The sequence below is a fragment of the Arachis hypogaea genome, chromosome 18 (assembly GCF_003086295.3).
Source record: "Arachis hypogaea cultivar Tifrunner chromosome 18, arahy.Tifrunner.gnm2.J5K5, whole genome shotgun sequence".
In the NCBI taxonomy this organism is placed as follows: domain Eukaryota; kingdom Viridiplantae; phylum Streptophyta; class Magnoliopsida; order Fabales; family Fabaceae; genus Arachis; species Arachis hypogaea.
Genome location: NC_092053.1, coordinates 100,034,785 through 100,043,646, shown reverse-complemented (window position 1 = coordinate 100,043,646; position 8,862 = coordinate 100,034,785). Strand labels below are relative to the sequence as shown.

The 8,862-nt window shown below is 35.9% G+C and overlaps 1 non-coding gene across 1 annotated transcript; it reads left to right on the top strand.

Moving 5' to 3' along the window:
* The first annotated feature begins 1,209 nt into the window (after window positions 1–1,209).
* LOC112774854 (small nucleolar RNA R71) lies at window positions 1,210–1,317 on the top strand. The gene has a single exon (XR_003189312.1). It is a non-coding gene; the product is annotated as a small nucleolar RNA R71 (small nucleolar RNA).
* The last annotated feature ends 7,545 nt before the right edge of the window (window positions 1,318–8,862 follow it).

Here is an 8,862-nt window from a genome sequence, read left to right as displayed (position 1 = left end):
TACAGAGAGGGGCATGAGGTTTATTCCTGAACCAAGGTCACACAGAGCCTTAAAGATCATGGTGCCTATGGTGCAGGGTATTATGAACTTTCCAGGATCCTGTCTCTTCTGAGGCAATGTCAGTTGATCCAGATCACTTAGTTCATTGATGAACAAGGGAGGTTCAACTTCCCAAGTATCAATGCCAAATAATTTGGCATTCAGCTTCATGATTGTACCAAGAAACTTGGCAGTTTGCTCTTCAGTAACATCCTCATTCTCTTCAGAAGAGGAATACTCATCAGAGCTCATGAAGGGCATAAGGAGGTTCAATGGAATCTCTATGGTCTCTAGATGAGCCTCAGAGTCTTTTTGTTCCTCAGATGAAAGCTCCTTATTGATCACTGGACGTCCCAGGAGGTCTTCCTCCTTGGGATTCACGTCCTCCACTCCCCTTGTAGGTTCGGCCATGGTGCTTATGTCAATGGCCTTGCACTCTCCTTTTGGGTTCTCTTCTGTATTGCTTGGGAGAGTACTGGGAGGGATTTCAGTGATCCTTTTACTCAGCTGGCCCACTTGTGCTTCCAAATTTCTAATGGAAGACCTTGTTTCATTCATGAAGCTCACAGTGGCCTTAGACAGATTAGAGACTAAGTTTGCCAAATTAGAAGTATTTTGTTCAGAGTTCTCTGTCTGTTGCTGAGTGGATGATGGAAAAGGCTTGCTGTTGCTAAACCTGTTTCTTCCACCATTATTAAAGCCTTGTTGAGGCTTTTGATCCTTCCATGAGAAATTTGGATGATTTCTCCATAATGAGTTATAGGTGTTTCCATAAGGTTCACCTAAGTAATTCACCTCTGCTATTGCAAGGTTCTCAAGATCATAAGCTTCTTCTTCAGAAGATGCCTCTTGAGTACTGTTGGATGCAGTTTGCATTCCATGCAGACTCTAAGAGATCATATTGACTTGCTGAGTCAATATTTTGTTCTGAGCCAATATGGCATTCAGAGTATCAATCTCAAGAACTCCCTTCTTCATAGGCGTCCCATTATTCACAGGATTCCTTTCAGAAGTGTACATGAACTGGTTATTTGCAACCATGTCAATGAGTTCTTGAGCTTCTGCAGGCGTTTTCTTTAGGTGAATGGATCCACCTACAGAAGTATCCAATGACATCTTTGATAACTCAGATAAACCATCATAGAATATATCCAGGATGGTCCATTCTGAAAGCATGTCAGAAGGACACTTTTTGGTCAGTCCTTTGTATCTCTCCCAAGCTTCATAGAGGGATTCACCTTCTTTTTGTCTGAAGGTTTGAACATCCACTCTAAGCTTGCTCAGCTTTTGAGGAGGAAAGAACTTGGCTAAGAAAGCCTTGACCAGCTTATCCCAAGAGTTCAGGCTATCCTTGGGTTGAGAATCCAACCACACTCTAGCTCTGTCTCTTACAGCAAAAGGGAAAAGCATGAGCCTGTAGACTTCAGGATCTACTCCATTAGTCTTAACAGTATCACAGATCTGCAAGAATTCAGTTAAGAACTGAAAAGGATCTTTAGATGGAAGTCCATGAAACTTGCAGTTTTGCTGCATCAGAGAAACTAATTGAGGTTTCAGCTCAAAGTTGTTTGCTCCAATGGCAGGAATGGAGATGCTTCTTCCATGTAAATTGGAATTAGGTGCAGTAAAGTCACCAAGCATTCTCCTTGCATTATTATTATTTTCGGCTGCCATATCCTCTTTCTGTTCGAAAATTTCTGAAAGGTTATCTCTGGATTGTTGTATTTTAGCTTCTCTTAGTTTCCTTTTTAGAGTCCTTTCAGGTTCTGGATCTGCTTCGACAAGAATGTTCTTATCCTTTCTCCTGCTCATATGACAAAGAAGAGGGCACAGAAAAATAATAATAATAATAGAGATCCTTTATACCACAGTATAGAGGTCCTTGTGTTAGTAGAAAGAAAGAAGAAAAGAAAATCTGAACTCAGAGAGAGAGGGGGTTCGGATTTTTTGGTGAGTTGAAGGAAAGATGTTAGTATATCAATAAACAAATAGAAGAAGATGAGAGGGGGAAGTGAATTTTCGAAAACAATTTTTGAAAAAGAGTTAGTGATTTTTGAAAATAGTTTTTGAAAAAGGTTAGTAGTTTTTTCGAAAATTTTTAAAATCAAAAATAAAAATAAGAATAATTAGTTAATTAAAAAGAGATTTTTGAAAAAGAGGGGAGATATTTTCGAAAATTAGAGAGAGAGAGTTAGTTAGGTAGTTTTGAAAAAGTTAAGAAACAAACAAAAAGTTAGTTAGTTAGTTGAAACAAATTTTGAAAATCAATTTTGAAAAGATAAGAAATTAGGAAGTTAGAGAAGATATTTTGAAATCAAAAAAAAATTTTTTTGAAAATGACAAGATATTTTTGAAAAGATATGATTGAAGTTGTTTTTTAAAAAGATTTGATTTTTAAAGTCACAATTAATGACTTGATTCACAAGAAATCACAAGATATGATTCTAGAACTTAAAGTTTGAATCTTTCTTAACAAGCAAGTAACAAACTTGAAATATTTGAATCAAAATATTAATTGTTATTGTTATTTTCGAAAATTTGGTATAAAAATAAGAAAAAGATTTTTGAAAAATATTTTTGGAATTTTCGAAAATAACTAAGAATTTTGAAAAAGATTTGATTTTTGAAAAAGATTTTGAAAAAGATAAGATTTTCAAATTGAAAATTTGATTTGACTCATAAGAAACAACTTGATTTTAAAAATTTTTGAAAGAGTCAACTCAAATTTTCGAATTTATGAGAGAAAGAAGGGAAAGATATTTTTTTTATTTTTGAAATTTTTATGATGAGAGAGAAAAAAACTAAAAAGATGCAATGCATGAAAATTTTAGATCAAAACATGTGATGCATGCAAGAATGCTATGAATGTCAAGATGAACACCAAGAACACTATGAATGTCAAGATGAACATCAAGAACATATTTTTGAAAAATTTTTGATGCAAAGAAAACATGTAAGACACCAAACTTAGAAATCTTTCATGTTTAGACTCTAAGAAACAAAAAATGCACATGTAAAACAAGAAAAGACACAAAACATGAAAACATCAAGATCAAACAAGAAGACTTACCAAGAACAACTTGAAGATCATGAAGAACACTATGAATGCATGAAATTTTCCAAAAATGCAAGATGCACATGCAAATGACACCAAACTTATGACATGACTCATGACTTAAACAAGAAACACAAAAAATATTTTTGATTTTTATGATTTTCTAATTTTTTTTGGATTTTTATTTTATATTTTTCGAAAATTATTTAGAAAAGAGAAAAATAAGAATTTAAAATTTTTAATATGAATTCCAGGAATCTTATGCTCTAAAGCTCCAATCAAAGGGTCAGGCATGGCTTAATAGCCAGCCAAGCTTTAGTATGTAACTCAGACATGACACGTCTAACATGCCCTACAGTCGTATTAGACATGGCTTTACAGCCAGCCATGCTTCATGAAACACTAGAATTCATTCTTAAAAATTCTGAAGAAAAATTATATTTTTGAAAATATTTTTTTTAAAAAAAATTTTTTTTTTTCGAAAACAGGTGAGAAAATTTTGAAATATTTTTGAAAAATTTTTTGAAAAGAAAACGAAAAGAAAGTTACCCAATCTGAGCAACAAGATGAACCGTCAGTTGTCCAAACTCGAACAATCCCCGGCAACGGCGCCAAAAACTTGGTGCACGAAATTGTGATATCCATGCTCAAACAATCCCTGGCAACGTGAGTAACTTGGTACGCGCAATCGTGATTACACTTTGATTATGTAAAATTCATGGCTCTTTCTTTCCCTGGCAATGGCGCCAAGAACATGGTGCCAATACCATGGTTCACAACTTCGATACAACTAACCAACAAGTGCACTGGGTCGTCCAAGTAATACCTTACGTGAGTAAGGGTCGAATCCCACGGAGATTGTTGGTATGAAGCAAGCTATGGTCACCTTGCAAATCTCAGTTAGGCAGATATAAGTTGATAATGGTGTTTTCGAATAATAATTAATAGAATAGGGATAGAAATACTTATGTAATTCATTGGTGAGAATTTCAGATAAGCGAATGGAGATGCTTTTGTTCCTCTGAACCTCTGCTTTCCTGCTATCTTCATCCAATCAGTCTTACCCCTTTCTATGGCTGGCTTTATGCAAGGGCATCACCGTTGTCAGTGGCTACATCCCCTCCTCTCAGTGAAAAATATGCTCACATGCTCTGTCACAGCACGGCTAATCATCTGTCGGTTCTCGATCATGCTGGAATAGGATTCACCCTCCTTTTGCGTCTGTCACTAACGCCCAGCACTCGCGAGTTTGAAGCTCGTCACAATCATTCAATCATTGAATCCTACTCGGAATACCATAGACAAGGTTTAGACTTTCCGGATTCTCTTGAATGCCGCCATCATTCTAGCTTACGCCACGAAGATTCTGGTTAGGAGATCTAAGAGATATTCATTCTAGCTTATTTCATGTAGAACGGAAGTGTTTGTCAGGCACGTGTTCATAGGGGAGAATGGTGATGAGCGTCACACATAATCATCACCTTCATCACGTTCTTGGGTGCGAATGGATATCTTAGAAGCGAAATAAGATGAATTGAATAGAAAACAGTAGTACTTTGCATTAATCTTTGAGGAACAGCAGAGCTCCACACCTTAATCTATGGAGTGTAGAAACTCTACCGTTAAAATTACATAAGTGAAAGGTCCAGGCATGGCCGAGATGGCCAGCCCTCAAACGTGATCTAAGATAGCATACAATTGATCAAAGATTCCTAATACAATAGTAAAAGATCCTATCTATAATAAACTAGCTACTAGGGTTTACATGAGTAAGTAATTGATGCATAAATCCACTTCCGGGGCCCACTTGGTGTGTGCTTGGGCTGAGCTTTGAGTGTTACACGTGCAGAGGCCATTTGTGGAGTTGAACGCCAGGTTTTGATCCATTTCTGGCGTTCAACTCTAGTTTTGGATCCTTTTCTGGCGCTGGACGCCAGATTTGGGCACAGAGCTGGCGTTGAACGCCAGTTTACGTTGTCTATTCTTGGCCAAAGTATGGACTATTATATATTGCTGGAAAGCCCTGGATGGCTACTTTCCAACGCAATTAGAAGAGCGCCATTTCGATTTCTGTAGCTCCAGAAAATCCACTTTGAGTGTAGGGAGGTCAGAATCCAACAGCATCAGTAGTCCTTCTTCAACCTCTGAATCTGATTTCTGCTCAAGTCCCTCAATTTCAGCCAGAAAATACCTGAAATCACAGAAAAACATACAAACTCATAGTAAAATCCAGAAATGTGAATTTAACATAAAAACTAATGAAAACATCCCTAAAAGTAACTAGATCCTAGTAAAAACATACTAAAAACAATGTCAAAAAGCGTATAAATTGATATGCCCTTTGCCTATATTGTTTTCTCGCTTACATGCGTAGCTAACATGTAGGGAGAACCTTACTCTTATTTGGCACTAGCCCCCGCCTATGTTTTATTTGCTTTGATATCTTTGTTGTAGGCTTAATTTTCTTTCTTTTTCTTTCCTTTTAGGTTGGCCACTAAGAAGGAAAGGAAAAGATAAGCTTCAAATGGGGCAACAAACAAGTTCATCCGCACAACCTTTTAAAGGAGCTCATCAATTGTAGCAACCCATCCACCTTGCTCTTCTTTGCATGCACCGAGGACGGTGCAAATTTCTAAGTGTGGGGAGGTCGTCCGACTGACCTCCATGGGTAACAACTTCATTTTTCAACACCAATTTTTAATTTTTGCCTTTGTTAGATTAGTTGTTGTATTGCATGATAGATTGCATGTTAGTTATAATTTGTACATATTTTTACCATTTCCTTTTTATATTAGGACTACTTGGTTAGGGTGATGATTTCTTTTCTAAGAAATTGTTTTTAGGGCACCCTACCAATTTGAAAAAAAAAATTTTGTGTGAACTTGCTTGAAGAATTTATTTTGGAACATGGTTTTTGAGCTAAGAACATAAGCATGTGAGTTTTGAGCCTAATTGTGTGGTTACATCTTATAACCACTTATTTCCATTCTTGTGTGCATTATTCTTTTTCTATGATTGTAATCTTTGATTTGTTTGATTCTTTATGTCCATTATTCTATGTATACATGCATTTATATGATTGAGGCCATCATTTCATTTAGCTCACTTACCCAAATAGCCTACCTTTCATCAACCATTGTTAGCCAATTTGAGTCTATTTAATCTCTTTTGTTCTTAATTTTAGCACATCACTACCCCTAAGTGAAAAACAATAAATATCCCTTAATTTGGATCTTTGATTAGCTTAGGCTAGTGAGGGTGTGTATCATTTGGGTATGAAAAACTTGGGACATTGGTTGAGGTAAAAGTGTAATTTTTATTTTTATTGAAAATATTGAAAATTGGGTACATATTCATGCACTATATGTAAAACCATATGCATTGATATATTTGTATATACTTTAGAAAAAAAATGATGATAAAGAAAAAGGAAAAAAACATATATATATATATATATATATATATATATATATATATATAAGAGAAAAAGAAATAAAAAGGGGACAAAAATGCCCCAAAGTAAAGTTCAATAAAAATCAATGCATATGGAATATGAATTAAAGAGAATGCATAAGTATGTGAAAAAGTGGAAATCATGGGTAGCTAGGTTGTGTATTAGAATTGTAGAGGTTGTTATATGTGTTTGGTGAAAGCTTAGGCTAATCAAAGATACAAATTTCAAGCTCACTTGACCATATGCATCCTTACCTTTACCTAGCCCCATTACAACCTATGAATAAGTCCTCGTAATGAATGTATGCATGCATTGAATAATTGTTGATTGTTAGATGAAAAACAAATCATAGAAAGCATGATTAGAAGAGAATTGAGTAATCGATCCTATACACTAGAGCGACTAGAGCGGATACACTTCCGGTGAGGGTTCGATGCTCAATTCCTTGTTCTCGGCTTTCATGAGCTTTCTTTTTGCAAGTCTATTTGAACTTCATTTTGATATTTGAATTGGTAGAGTTTGTGAGTCGTCATATGACCTTTGCCCTACTTGCTTATATATGTTCTTGGAGATTGATTTACTTTTAACCAAGTAGGTAGAATCATTTTTCATTTAGTTGCATTCATATAGATAGGTGCATATAGTTTCTTTGCATTGAATAAATGTTCATACCCCTTTTCTTGTCCTTCTTTATTCTTAGCATGAGGACATGCTTGGTTTAAGTGTGGGGAGATTTGATAAATCCCGATTTTGTGGTTTATTTTGTGCTTAATTTGGATGGTTTTATCAACTTTTCTCATATTTATTCAATGAAATAGCATGGTTTTGTAATTCTCCCTTGATTTGTGCTTAAATGTGAAAACATGCTTTTTAGGCCTTAAAATAGCTAAATTTAATCCACTTTAATTCCATTCGATGCCTTGATGTGTTTGTTGAGTGATTTCAGGTTCATAAGGCAAGTATTGGATGGAAGAAGTGAGAAGAAAAGCATGCAAAGTGGGAGAACTCATGAAGAAATGAAGGAACCGTAAAGCTGTCAAGCCCGACCTCTTCGCACTTAATTGACCATAGCTTGAGCTACAGAGGTCCAAATGAGGCGGTTTCAGTTGCGTTAGAAAGCTAACATCCGGGGCTTTGAAATGATATAAAATTTGCCATATGTTGCTTCGCGTACAGGGGCGCGCACGCACCATGTACGCGTGCGCGCCGATGCTGTCCGTGGCCCACTAAAGTGAAATCGCCCACAGCGATTTCTGAAGCACTTTGGGCCCAATATAACTCATTTCTGATGCTATTGAACCCAAGGATTGAAGGGAGAATGAACCAAGTAGTCATAGTTTAGTTTTCATCAAGTTTTAGGGTAGAATTCTAGAGAGAGAAGCTCTCTCTTCTCTCTAGAATTTAGGGTAGTTTAGGTTTAATTTTCTTGAATCTCACTTTTAATTCTTGTTTTGATTTAGTTTCTCCTTTTAATTTCTTGTTTTTTCATCTCTACTCTTCTAGTTTTACTTGTCATTTCTTTTATTTTGTTACTTTTATGTTGATGAACCCTTGTTAGATTTCCATTTTCTTTTAATGCAATTTAATGTTTGATGTTATTTTTATTGATGAATTGAGTTGTTGATTTATTTTTCTTGCAATTGATAGTTGGTAGATTTATATTTCTTGCACATTTTACTATGCTTTCCATGTATGCCTTCCAAGTGTTTGACAAAATGCTTGGTTGGATGTTAGAGTAGATTTTGAGCATTCTTGGCTTGGAAAGAGTAATTAGGCAATCTTGAGTCATGAAAACCCAACTTATGTTGGTGATCTAGAGTTGTTAGCTAATATTGTTTCCATTGACGCTAATCTTTTGCTAATTTAATTAGTAAGTTGATTAGGACTTTTGGATTGAGATTAGCTAGTCTTATTAGACTTTCTCTCATGGAAGATAATATGATACCTTCTTCCAATGTTGGAGATGACGTAATAAGATAAATTCTTGTTTATATTTATGACATGATTAATTAGTCTTGTTTGACTTTCTCCCTTTGTGTTGGAGTTGACTAAATAAGATGAATTGATCATTGTATGACTAGGATAGAAAGCCTATGATCTCAATCTTTGCCATGAATGTCTCTTGTTCCGAGGGTTACCTAAAACTGGAGGTCGATCTCGGACGAGATCTTCTGTACTGGTCGGTGCTGATGTGTTCGACTGGTGAGTGGCGGCCGGAGCTGTCGTGTTCGACTTGTTGATCTAGCTGCACTGCTGATCCTTTGTCACCGGAGGATGCGGAGTACCTGCAAGAGACTCCGATGCTTAAGTTAGC